A 12604-nucleotide genomic window follows, 5' to 3' on the forward strand; every position below is an offset into this window, starting at 1 on the left:
TTATAAGAAAGCAGCTACATTATTAATATATTAAGTCAGTGACCCATTCATCAGACTCTATAATGAGTTTAAGAACGGTTCACTCGAAAGGCCGAGCTATGAGAACACTGTGCTATAACCCATTACCACCCCTAATTTACTTAATTTCATGAGGTCATGAGTTTCAGCTTAATCACAGAAGCTTAGCCTAAAGTTAGAGGTTGAAATGTTCTCCTGTTGATCTTTCACCTGAGTACAATTTCTCTCTCTCTGAACAAGACTTCAAGAAGAACAATGTTTGACTCTAAACGTTACTGCAGGTGCCTCCTTGCCCCCTACCCCACCGGGGGGCCTACCTTGTGGCTCACTCCCCAGAGCAGGCAGGGTAAGGTGTGTACCTCTTCTCCTGCCCCCCACCACATTCTGGCCATCATCAGCTGTCAGACAGGGAAGGAAGCAGAGGGAGAAGTTAAAACACACACAACCTGGTGAAGAGAGGAAGGAAGAGGGGAAGAAACTCTGACAGGGATACAGGAGATAAGAGGTGTGCTATAGAAGAGAGCTGCAACACTCTGAGATTATAAACCAATAAACTCTTACAAACACTGTGGTATATCTCCAATATCACAGATGAATTGTATTCTTCAGTCGAGATGGCCTTGGGCTTGCCTGAGTCATTGTTTGCGATATAATTTGCTGTTAGGAATTAAAGGAGAAATAGTTCACATTGGAATTGGAAAAGGTAAACTGTAAAAACTCAATGCAACCAAGAAAACATATACAGTGAACGTGTCAAAGTGTCAGCCATAAACCAAATTATTTGTAAAGCCCAAAGTCAACATAAATTGAAGAAATGGCAGATATATTGTCTGTGGTCCAGTCAAAAGATGTGTACCAGGCAGAAAAACACTTTTCTAATCATCGTTCATTTGAGCACAGCAAACACTTTGAAAGGGCTATTCAAATGCAGAGAAACTTGTTTACGCTGTGTAGCAAGTAAGGTAATGTCTCCAACCTAATGATCTCAAACTGTTACTTCCTTCAAAATATGCCTCTGAATTGCCGCAAATAGTTCATGATATATGGCAGGTCTATTTCGATGAACAAGCAGCTTTTGTTGCACGCTTCTGAGACGGGAGACCGTTTCTATTACAGTTTTTTACAACCGCTAGGACCCATTTCTCAAAACTTAGGTCACTTTTTCAAAACTCTTCAAACTATTCTCCTAACCAACTTTCAGCTTGGCACAGGAATTAATTTCACATCCAAAATGCACTAAAACTACCAAAACACTTCATACATGTCTCAAATCAACACACTCTTCCATAACACTAGCAGAGGTTGTCACCCAACAGGCACACTTTGTCACTCATAAAACAATGACCTAAAAAACACTAACAAGTAGCAATACACAATATTTTCTTTTGTCAAATTTCTTTACAAAACAAGAATGAAACTCTCTACTGTTTAGAATTCACTGCAGTATATGTTACAGGAATGAATCAGACATGATGCAATATGCTTCAATATGTTTTATGTCTTTTTTTGGCATTGAGGGATTCCAAAATACAATAATTTGTATATACACCATCTACCGATACAGATACAGTAGCAATGCTAGTCAACCCTGTCTTCTGCATATGGCCACAAGTTCTCATCCACATCACGTCATCTTGGGCAATACACCTAGGAAATAATATTTTGGCATGCCTGGTCCTTCCCTGGCAATCTTTTGCAGATATGTCCATGCATCCAGCATTCATTGTGCCCAGGAGTACATTTGATCATGTGGATGGTGGCCATAAACCTTTCACCTCCATGAGGAAAAGTGACACCATCCTGGGATGGGCTGCATACCATTCTGTGACTGCACGGGAGTGGTGAAATGCCACATTGTCCCATACAATTACAAACATTGGCCGATTTCGCCTCACAGCAACCCTTTCCTCACCTGGCACAACCCTTCCATAGAGGTCAACCAGGAATGAAATGAGACACTCGGTGGCCCAATTAGCGGTTTGTGTAACAGCAATCCATCAGAGAATATTACTGCACACATTGTGATGTTGGCACCCTTCTGGCCCGGGACATCCACTGTGGCTCTTTTCCCAGTCACATTCATTCCTCGCCACCATGTTTTGGCCAAGTTGAAACCAGCCTCATCCACAATGATGAATATGTGGGGTGTTTGCCTGGCTTCAATCTCCATGACTCTCTAAAATAAATCCACATGGCATCATAAGAGTTAGGCTATTATAGTAGTTTACATTATACCTCAATTCATGCCATTGTGTGTCTCTGCCCTGTTTGGTTTTGTTCAAAACCAGTTCTGTATTTTATAGTCATCTTACCTGGACATATTGGTTCCTGAGTTGCTTGACTCGTTCAGAGTTCCTGTCAAAGGGGACAGTGTACAACTGCTTCATCCTGACCTGATTTTGTTTCAGGACTTTAGAAATAGTTATGCTTACATTGTGAATATTTCCAAATGTAATGTTGTCTGCCATCACTCTGTCCCGAATCTCTGTGAGTTTTATGCCACTGTTTCTGATGACCATATCAACGATTGCAGTTTCCTGCACAGCAGTGAAGATCCTACCTCTCCCACCTATGGGAGGTAACCGTTGGGTCCTAAGCCTAAATGTAAAAACAATTACACACAAGTGTGTTTGGAGGCTTTGCTCAATTTACTTCTGTACTGTGCAGTTCAGTCAGATGCCCTTGCAAAATCTTACCTGTTGTTTTGCTGGAATATTCTCACAAGATGCCACTGTTGAGCTTTACAGATTTGGATTGCATTCTCAGACCAGCCTCTCTCATTGATAGACCATGATTTATTACATGATCAATTATAGTAGCCCTAATATCACCTGAGACTACAGCTCTTGATCTTCCTCTCTGTCTTCTTCCACCACGGATACATACTCCTCTCCCTCTCCCACTCCCAGTCACTCTTCTTCCTCTGTCAGCCACTTCTCTATCTCTGGCTGGGTCCATGTTTACATTACAGTACAGCATTATTCCTAAGATATCCCCTTTTGTATAGATGGTAACGAAATTGAAAGACTAACACCTGGGTAGGTTTTCAGCTACAATGGGAATCAGCCGTGGTTAGTCTAATTGTTTTGGTAGTATTTCATTTTTTAGATTTGGATATATTTCAATACGGGTTTACTGTAGAAATGTAGCAGATTGCTGTCTTATTCAATGTTGTGTTACGTTAGGTTCTGAACTTAAGTTTAACAGTTTTGAAAATAGAATGTAAACATGTACAAATTAGCATGTAGGTACATAGAGTTTTGGTGGTGGTTGTGTCTGAGTGAGAGAAGAATTCATGAAATTTGAAAGATGTAGTCATGAATGCATTTTGTGCAAAGCAATGAAAAAGGATCCACAGTTTAGCTCAGATAGACTGCTGTTGTGCTCGCTGTGTGAAGAGTTTTGAAAAAGTGACATAAGTATTGAGAAATGGGTCCTAGCGATTAAAAAAAAAAAAAAAAAAATGGAATGCTGCAGTTTTTCCAGAGAATTTAACACTCGGCATAAGAGCAATGCTGTTATCCAGGGCTTGAAACTGCTGCCCCCCAGTGGTGATTGTGGAAAGCTGTGTCAAAGGTTGAACATTGCGGATGGTGGAGATTGAGTTCAGCCAAGTGGTTTTCACAACATGGTATATGTGTCTTTTCATGGGTCTTATTAAGTAGACTGACACATTCATATCTGACACATTCAGATACAATGTAGGTGTATTATTCTATATGGGGATATTTTCCCAGCTTGTCATGATACACACAAATGTCCACCGTGAAATCAAATAAATCACTACAATAGGCCTTAATATATTGACTTCAAGTCATGATATGCCCATAACTGTTTAAACCCTGTTCTTAGTCTGACAGAGTTCATTCTAAAGAGTTCCCCACACTGCGATTCAGAAGCTAAACTTGGACATACTTTACTGGACTGGTTAGGCCAGGTCATGTAAGGATATGGTCATGTATGACAGGACTTCCTTTACTTACTCCTATGATACGTGACCACCTCCCTTAGTGGAAAATCAGAAGAGGAGTGTGGTTTCATTACAGTTTAATTTCTAGCTGGTAAGAGGGTTTGTACTGGCCTCTGGCCTTGGCGTGCCAGAACATCCCACTTTTACAGTGTGTGCGTGAGAGCCTCAGTGCATGTGCAATGCATGTGTGTCTGTGTATGCTGGAGTGTACATTTGTCTGTGTGTGTCTGTGTACGCTTGTGTGTACTAAGTTGGTGCATGAATGTCTCACTTCAGCACACCCTGAGAGTCCTTGTCTGAAGACCTTGAGGAGGCTAAAGCATGGGGCCCCTCCTGGGAGAGAAAGAGACCCTGAACCGATAAGAAACTTTTCCGTGGTAGGAACTAGGTGTTCTAACTTTTTCCCTCTTTCCACGCTGTGCTGTTGACATCTGAGAAGAAGATGGCAGCTTATTATGTAGCAAGTTCACCCTACGCTACAATAGTGAGCAACGACAGCCAATCAACCTTAGCCAAGACACTGAGGCTTTGTCATGCTTGTTGCTGGTTACTTTAATGTTTTTTGGGGGTTTTTTTTTAGAGGGTTGCGCCGGACCCTGCAAGTGCATGTTATGCCATGGCCTGAAACCAAGGAGGTGGGCTGAGTGCTGACAGAGAACGAAAAAACAGATACTCTGTCTTTCTCAAACATCTTCAAGGTCTCTGGGGAGGAATAAATGCCCCTGAGTAGGTGATGGCTTTAGGGAGACAACTCTGGAGCTGTACAGGGTAAGTCCGTTTTTTTTTATAGGATCTTCACCTGATACATTTTATAGAACTAAAACCTCAAACAGGCTCACGCAGAATATAAAGTCTCTTTAATGTTTTTCACAGTTTCTGTTTAGCAAATCATTTTTTAAGTAAGAATTTGTCAATTGCAGTTATTGTCTTAGCCAAATGATTGAAGTCCTGAAAATATTGTTTTGTGTATTCTAAAGTATAAGTTACTTGTGCAAAATCAGCTATACATGATAAAATAGGAATCACTTGTTTTTATGTTTTTCTTTAAATACCATTGTGTAAGGTTTAATATTCAAAGTGTTCATTCTGTGAGGTTGTCTGTGTCTCTCCCTTCCAGGTCCACAGAGCAGTGCACTCGAGAGGGGTATCTGCACTCGCTGTTCCTTTTTCCTATGCATATACCGCTTTGAGATCTAGCTTTAAAGAGGCATAGGGCATGGGAAAATGGGGCTGCAGAGGTATTTCACCGACCAAACTACCCCTGGTTGTTCAACTACCACAGCCCTGAGTTCTCCCTGTTTCCCCATTTTGGACCTCGATCGACCTCAACAAGACCACACCCTGAACTCAGTGGAGAGACCATACCTCGTAAGGAGAGACTGGATTTTACAATGTCCTGATGGCTCCTTATTTTATTTATGATAATGCATAATGCATGATGATAATGTACATTTTGTAGCTGTCCAAGCTGTTGCTGTATTGCTGACTTTTGATATTGATTCATGTTTTGCAGTGTTTGTTGTCCACCTAGTGGGTGGAATTGTCTGTCTGTTGTTGTTCAGTAACAAAGTGTGTAAAACATTTTTTTTTAAATAAACATTAATGATCTTCAAATGTTTGTCTTATTTTCTATTATAGGACAAATGTATCCCTTAAACTGAATGACAGTGAATAGTTGGTGATAATAACATCTTTAAAAGATTTACATTGAAGTTATTCTATGACTTAAAATTAAATACCACCATACGACCTTGTATTTAAAGCATACAGGAATTACGATATGAGGTTTTTAAGAGAACATTTCACCGAACAAGATTTCAAAGAATGGCAACCCTTTTAAGGTCAAGGGCTTGGCAAAAGATGGTTTAGATCCCAGTAAAGTCCCCCATTAGCTTAGCTATGGAAAGGTTACACTTGACAAATTAAAACATTTTCCTCAATCCTATGAGATTTTAGGAAGCATATCCACATAAAGAGGTAATGGTAAAGAGACACGTTTGAAATAGTGTGGTTCTGATCTTATCAGTCACATTTCCCACAAATCAGGAATTTCAGTGATTTGCCAAAATGATGTGAAGTTCTAAAAACTATGCGAGGCCCTAAGAACTATGCATGGGTTCTAAAAATCTTGCCTTTTGATTCTGATCATTCCGATGGAACTAGTTGATTGTACTTGAAGAATGTCTCCTGTATCAGAGCATCTGTAGCCTAGGATAAGATGGAAGAGTGAATGATGGGAAAAGGACAAAAGTGCACATTATGCAGCAAATAGCCATTGGGCCTTTTATTTTGCCCCTCCTCAGTCTTGTCCGCTCCACTCTGTCTGCAGCCACTCAGCCACAGAGCTCTTAGCAGGGCAGTTAGCACATCCTCACCTGATTGCCACTCACATGCCGTTCACTGAAGAAAAAAAAGGCACAGTAATCCTTATTTCCCGTCCACATGTATGAAGGCATGCATTAGGCATGTTTGAATAACAACTGGGGGACTTTACTGGGCTCTAAACCATATTTTGCCAAGCCCTTGACCTTAAAAGGCTTGCCATTCCTCGAAATCCCAAATAAAATGTCAATGTTAAAAACCTTAAGGTCATTTCTGCATGCTTTAAGTATGCTTTAGGTAGTTTAACTACAATGTATTGTCTGATTACTCCCTAACTATGGATCCCTGAAATAGTTGTTATTCGAACATGCCCAATGCACGCCTTCATACATGTGGATGGGAAGTACGGACTACCATATATTTTATTCAGTGTATGGCTGTGCGCTAATCTGTCAATGAGTTATGTAAAATGGTGGTCAACATGTCCCTGCTTGGGGGGGTGGAGGGCAGTTTGTAGTATCTGTCATTTACTTCACTATATTGTAACGTGTGTGCAGGGTTTGGGAGTAATGGAGGATGTTTAAGGGATTATTTATTCTGCAATAGTTTGTGTCGGGGGGGGGGGGCTAGAGTCAGTCTGTTATATCTGGAGTATTTCTCCAGTCTTATCCGGTGTCGTGTGTGAATTTAAGTATGCTTCCTCTACTTTTCTCTCTCTTTCTCTTTCTGATTCTTTCTCTTGGAGGACCTGAGCCCTAGGACCATGCCTCGGGAGTACCTGGCCTGATGACTCTTTGCCGTCCCCAGTCCACCTGGTCATGCTGCTGCTCCAGTTTCAACTGTTCTGCCTGCGGCTATGGAACCCTGACCTGTTCACTGGACGTGCTACCTTGTCCCGGAACTGCTGTTTTGGATTCTCTCTCTACTACAGCTGCTGTCTCTAGCTCTGAATGATCGGCTATGAAAAGCCAACTGACATTTACTCCTGACGTGCTGACATGTTGCACCCTCTACATCCACTGTGATTATTATTATTTGACCCTGCTGGCATCTATTTTGAACGTTTGAACATCTTGGCCATGTTCTGTTATAATCTCTACCTGGCACAGCCAGAAGAGGACTGGCCACCCCTCAGAGCCTAGTTCCTCTCTAGGTTTCTTCCTAGGTTCCGGACTTTCTAGGGAGTTATTCCTAGCCAACGTGCTTCTACATCTGCACTGCTTGCGGTTTTAGGCTGGGTTTCTGTACAGCACTTCTGTACAGTGACTTTGTGACATCGGCTGATGTAAAAGGGCTTTATAAATAAATTTGATTGATTGATTGATAGAAAAATACGGTAACTGTATCCATTACGTTACCAGCATAATGTTGTAATCAGATTACAGATACTTTAGAAAAACTAGATTATTTCGAGGATTACTTTTAACTTCAGAAAGGATGTTTGGGGGAAAAAATCTTTGACACTTCTCTGTTTTCTCAGTGACATTCAAATCAGCATTGAAAAAAATCCAGAAGTTTAGATTAGTTTCACCTGAGCGAGTCTTACCACAAGGCAGAGACCACTATGATGACACACCAAATGTGTTTGATGGATCACGGGAAAAGAGCAGGAATAGACTTTTGTAAGGTACAGTCCAAGCTATGTCTTCCAATGGTGCGACTGCTGTCGGCCTCCAAAGATTATCCAACTTGAATTAACGCTTGGAGGCGAGGATGACAGCAGTGGTGTGGTCTACGTCGATACGGAAATCACTTATTATTGATGTCTACATAGCACATTGATGTGAATCACACGGCTGCTCTCTCATTTAGCTATTTGCGCTTTACGGATTGTGGTTGTTGTGGACGGCTATTCACAAATCTTAATGTGTATTTGAACCCAATGATGGTTGAATTCAGGTAGTTTAAGCTGCCTATCAATCGTTGTTTTTGAAACCAGTGGACAGCCAGTGAAAAATGCGCTCTTGCAACAGCTGCATAGTGCGGATCCCAGCATATGGAATAAAAGTGGGGATTTTATTGCTCAATCTAATTAATGCTGATAAAATAAAAAATCCATAGGCCTAATGGACAATGCTCAAACTCACACACTTTTCATAGACTTAAAAGGGGCAATCTGCAATTATAAGTCCATTATTGGATGGATATATATATATATACACACACACACACACACTCACAGTTGAAGTCGGAAGTTTACATACTCCTTAGTCAAATAAATGTAAACTCCGTTTTTCACAATTCCTGACATTTAATCCTAGTAAATTTTCCCTGTTTTAGGTCAGTTAAGATCACCACTTTATTTTAAGAATGTGAAATGTCAGAATAATAGTAGAGTATGTTTTATTTCAGCTATTATTTCTTTCATCACATTCCCACTGGGTCAGAAGTTTACATACGCTCAATTAGTATTTGGTAGCATTTGGTAGCATAAATTGTTTAACTGAGGTCAAAAACAGACTTACCCCCATCGCGAAATCCCCCATAGGCTAACTTGCTAGCCCTGTTCTACTAACTGCTAGCTTGCCTGCCCTGGTCTGCTAACTGCTAGCCCCTGCTAACTGCTTGCTTGCTAACCCAGTCTGCTAACTGCTAGCTTGTTTAGCCCCGGCCTACTAACTGTTAGCATCGGCCTGCTAACCGTCTGAATCACCGTGTTCCCAGTCAGCCCAACCACTCACTGGACCCATATGTTCACTTGGCTACGCATGCTTCTCTCTAATATCAATATCCCTCGTCCATTACTGTCCTGGTTAGTGATTACGGTCTTATTTCACTGTAGAGCCTCTAGCCCTGCTCAATATGCCTTAATTAACCAACCATGTTGTCCCATCTCCTACATATGCGATGACATCACCCTGTTTAAAAACTTCTTAAGGTATAGGGGGCAGCATTTTCACTTTTGGATAAATAGCGTGCCAAATTTCAACTTCCTGCTACTCATGAATATAAGATATGTGTTTTATTAGTATATTTGGATAGAAAACACTCTGTAGTTTCTAAAACTGTTTGAATCGTGTTTATGAGTATAACAGAACCTATGTAGCAGGCAAAACCCTGAGGACTAACCGTTCATATTTTTTTTTTTGAGGTCTCTGTCTGTTCAGGGAGTTCTCATTGGGAAACAATATTTCTTGGGCACTTGTTTGCAGTTCCTACCGCTTCCACTGGATGTCACCAGTCTTTGGAATTTGGTTGAGGTTATTCCTCTGTGCAATGAAGAAGTACGGCCATCTAGGAACTGGGTAACACTGTTGAGAGTTGTGCAAGACTTGAAAAGTAGCATTGGTTTGTTGTCTTCCTGTATTGAACACAGATAGACCCGTCTTCAATTTGATCGATTATTAACGCTTAAAAATACCTAAAGTTGTATTACAAAAGTTGTTTGAAATGTTTGGGCAAAGTTTACAGGCAACTTTTGAGATATTTTGTAGTGACGTTGTGCAAATTGGAAGCAGTTTTTTTCTGGATCAAACGAGCCAAATAAATGGACATTTTGGATATATATGGACAGAATTAATCTAACAAAAGGACCAATTGTGATGTTTATGGGACATATTGGAGTGCCAACAAAAGAAGCTCGTCAAAGGTAAGGCATGTTTTATATTTTCTTTCTGCGTTTTGTGTAGCGCCTGCAGGGTTGAAATATGCTACTCTCTTTGTTTACTGTTGTGCTATCATCATAAAATAGCTTCTTATGCTTTCGCCGAAAAGCCTTTTTAAAATCTGATATGTCGGCTGGATTCACAACGAGTGTAGCTTTAATTTAGTATCTTACATGTGTGATTTAATGAAAGTTTGATTTTTATATCATTTTATTTGAATTTGCCGCGCTGCATTTTCCCTGGCTTTTGGCCAAGTGGGACGCAAGGGTCCCCTATCCTAGAGAGGTTAAACGTCTCTAGAGACTATATCTCTCTCATCATTACTCAATGCCTAGGTTTACCACCAATGTAATCACATCCTACCTTACCTTTGTCTGTACACTATGCCTTGAATCTACGCTGTGGTGCCCAAAAACCTGCTCCTTTTTACTCTGTTCCGAACGTGCTAAACGGCCAGTTCATATAGCATTTAGCCATACCCTTATCCTACTTCTCCTCTGGTGATGTAGAGGTTAATCCAGGTCCTGCAGTGCCTAGCTCCCCTCCCCCAGGTGCTCTCATTTGTTGACTTCTGTAACCCTAAAAGCCTTGGTTTCATGCATGTTAACATTAGAAGCCTACTCCCTAGGTTTGTTTTACTCACTGCTTTAGCACACTCTGTCAACCCAGATGTCGTGTCTGAATCTGGCTTAGGAAAACCACCAAAAACCTTGAAATCTCCATCGCTAACTATAACATTTTCAGCCAAGATAGAACTGCCAAAGGGGGCGGTGTTGCAATCTACTGCAAAGATAGCCTGCAGAGTTCTGTATTACTATTCAAGTCTGTACCCAAACAATTCAAGCTTCTACTTCTAAAAATTCACCTTTCCAGAAACAAGTCTCTCACCGTTGCCACTTGCTATAGACCTCCCTCTAGCCCCAGCTGTGCCCTCGATACCATATGTGAATTGTTTGCCCCCCCATCTATCTTCTGAGATGCTACTAGGTGACAAAATAGAAAAAATGCCAAGGGTGTGAATACTTTTGCAAGCCACTGTACACTTGGTATTACTTTCTTAGCTACAGTATCCATATCTCACTGGCATCCTACATAATTTATGAACCAGCATAAGACATTTTTGGACTCACGTTGTTGTGATGTGCTTGAACAGTAAAGTGGTGCGACGGTCCTTCGTGGGCAAATTTTGTCATCAAAGAATGAACGTTCAAAACCTATTTTCTCAGTCGTAGCTTGTTTTTCCCGAGTTCCCAGTTGTCTTGAACTCACAATTAGCCACTGATTCCTTCCTTGTTGTCTAATGTATATGGCCGATGAGCACCAAAACGTTTTATCTCTAATTTCTATTCATATGACAAGGTTTGAAAATTATTTTCCAGTCGATTGTCGACTTGATTCATGGTGACGACTGCTAGCTTGCTAGCTAAGATATTGAAAGTATGATGTTGAAATGTCCAGTCCAATCAAAGCTACTGTAGATATAACGTGATTTGATGTCATTCTGTGGCCAATGACCTTGAGCCTTCTTGGATGGGCACTTCTAATTTAACTATTTGAGCTCCAACCTAAGACAATGGGGTGACAGAAAACAGAGCCAATCATGACAAAAAAAACTGACCCAATCATGACAAAAAACAACGCTCTGTATTTTCTGCTGGCCAGCCCCACCACAGAAAACACTGAGCTAGGCTGAAAAACCTGCCTTACTCAAGAAAGCAAAAAAAAAGAGACCATGTTTGTATGAGGCTTTATTAACTCAATGGCATTTTTTTTTACATTGTTTGCATACTGATATGTGACATATATTAAAAATAATATATTTTTTGTATAATCTTTACCTACAATTGTGGGGCTCAAAATAGGTGGGGCCCTGAATGACGGGTCGCCACTGGGCCTATAGCAAATGCAGCATATAGCATTCATTTTTCACATGTAAATAGCACTTTTCATGCCATTCCATGAGCACAGCATTTATTTTTCAACTCAAATCAATGAGCCTAATTAGTCCTTCATGACAACAAAATCATAAACAACAAAGTAGGGCTGGGTAATAAGCCCTTAGTTTAGGGGTTATGCTCAGGTAAAACAATTTGGCTAATCTATACTTCCATATTTCCAAGTCCTATTCTTGAAGGTCAAGGGGTATAACATTTATTGGGATGTCGGGAATTCTGGTTTTTAATGTAAATATATAATTGAATCGTATTATTATATTTAGTAGAAAGCGATGAGTTAGAAGAAGCCTACATAACCAGCCCAAAAAGTAAAATTGTACATCCATATATGGCCAGCTATGTGAACTTTAACATTGATTTATCCTGCAAAAGATGTCGGTCAATTGATAACAGACATTTTTGTCTTCTAATTCCTCTTAAGGTTAAAGTAATCTAAAAGTAACTGAATGTAATCAGATTATGTTACTGAGTTTGGGTAATCTGAAAGTTAGGTTACTGATTACAATTTTGGACAGGTAACTAGTACTGTAACGAATTACATTTAGAAAGTAACCTACCCAACCCTGCATGTGTGCGTAACAGAATTTTATCTAAACAATTTTATCAAAACTAACAATACAAATACAGTCACTTTTATTTTAACATAAAGGCCTACACTTTCCATTTAGCCTATACAATATTATCATATTTTGTGGCTGAGAATGAATGTCAATCAAAGTTACTTTCAGTAACTA

At 40.2% G+C, this 12604-nt stretch overlaps 1 long non-coding RNA gene across 1 annotated transcript; it reads left to right on the forward strand.

The window, feature by feature from the left end:
- Positions 1 to 4458: 4458 nt before the first annotated feature.
- On the forward strand, positions 4459 to 5602 carry LOC110503052. Its single transcript, XR_002470423.2, has 2 exons — positions 4459 to 4756; positions 5106 to 5602. It is a non-coding gene; the product is annotated as an uncharacterized LOC110503052 (long non-coding RNA).
- The last annotated feature ends 7002 nt before the right edge of the window (positions 5603 to 12604 follow it).

Source organism: Oncorhynchus mykiss, chromosome 23 (assembly GCF_013265735.2).
Source record: "Oncorhynchus mykiss isolate Arlee chromosome 23, USDA_OmykA_1.1, whole genome shotgun sequence".
Classification (NCBI taxonomy): domain Eukaryota; kingdom Metazoa; phylum Chordata; class Actinopteri; order Salmoniformes; family Salmonidae; genus Oncorhynchus; species Oncorhynchus mykiss.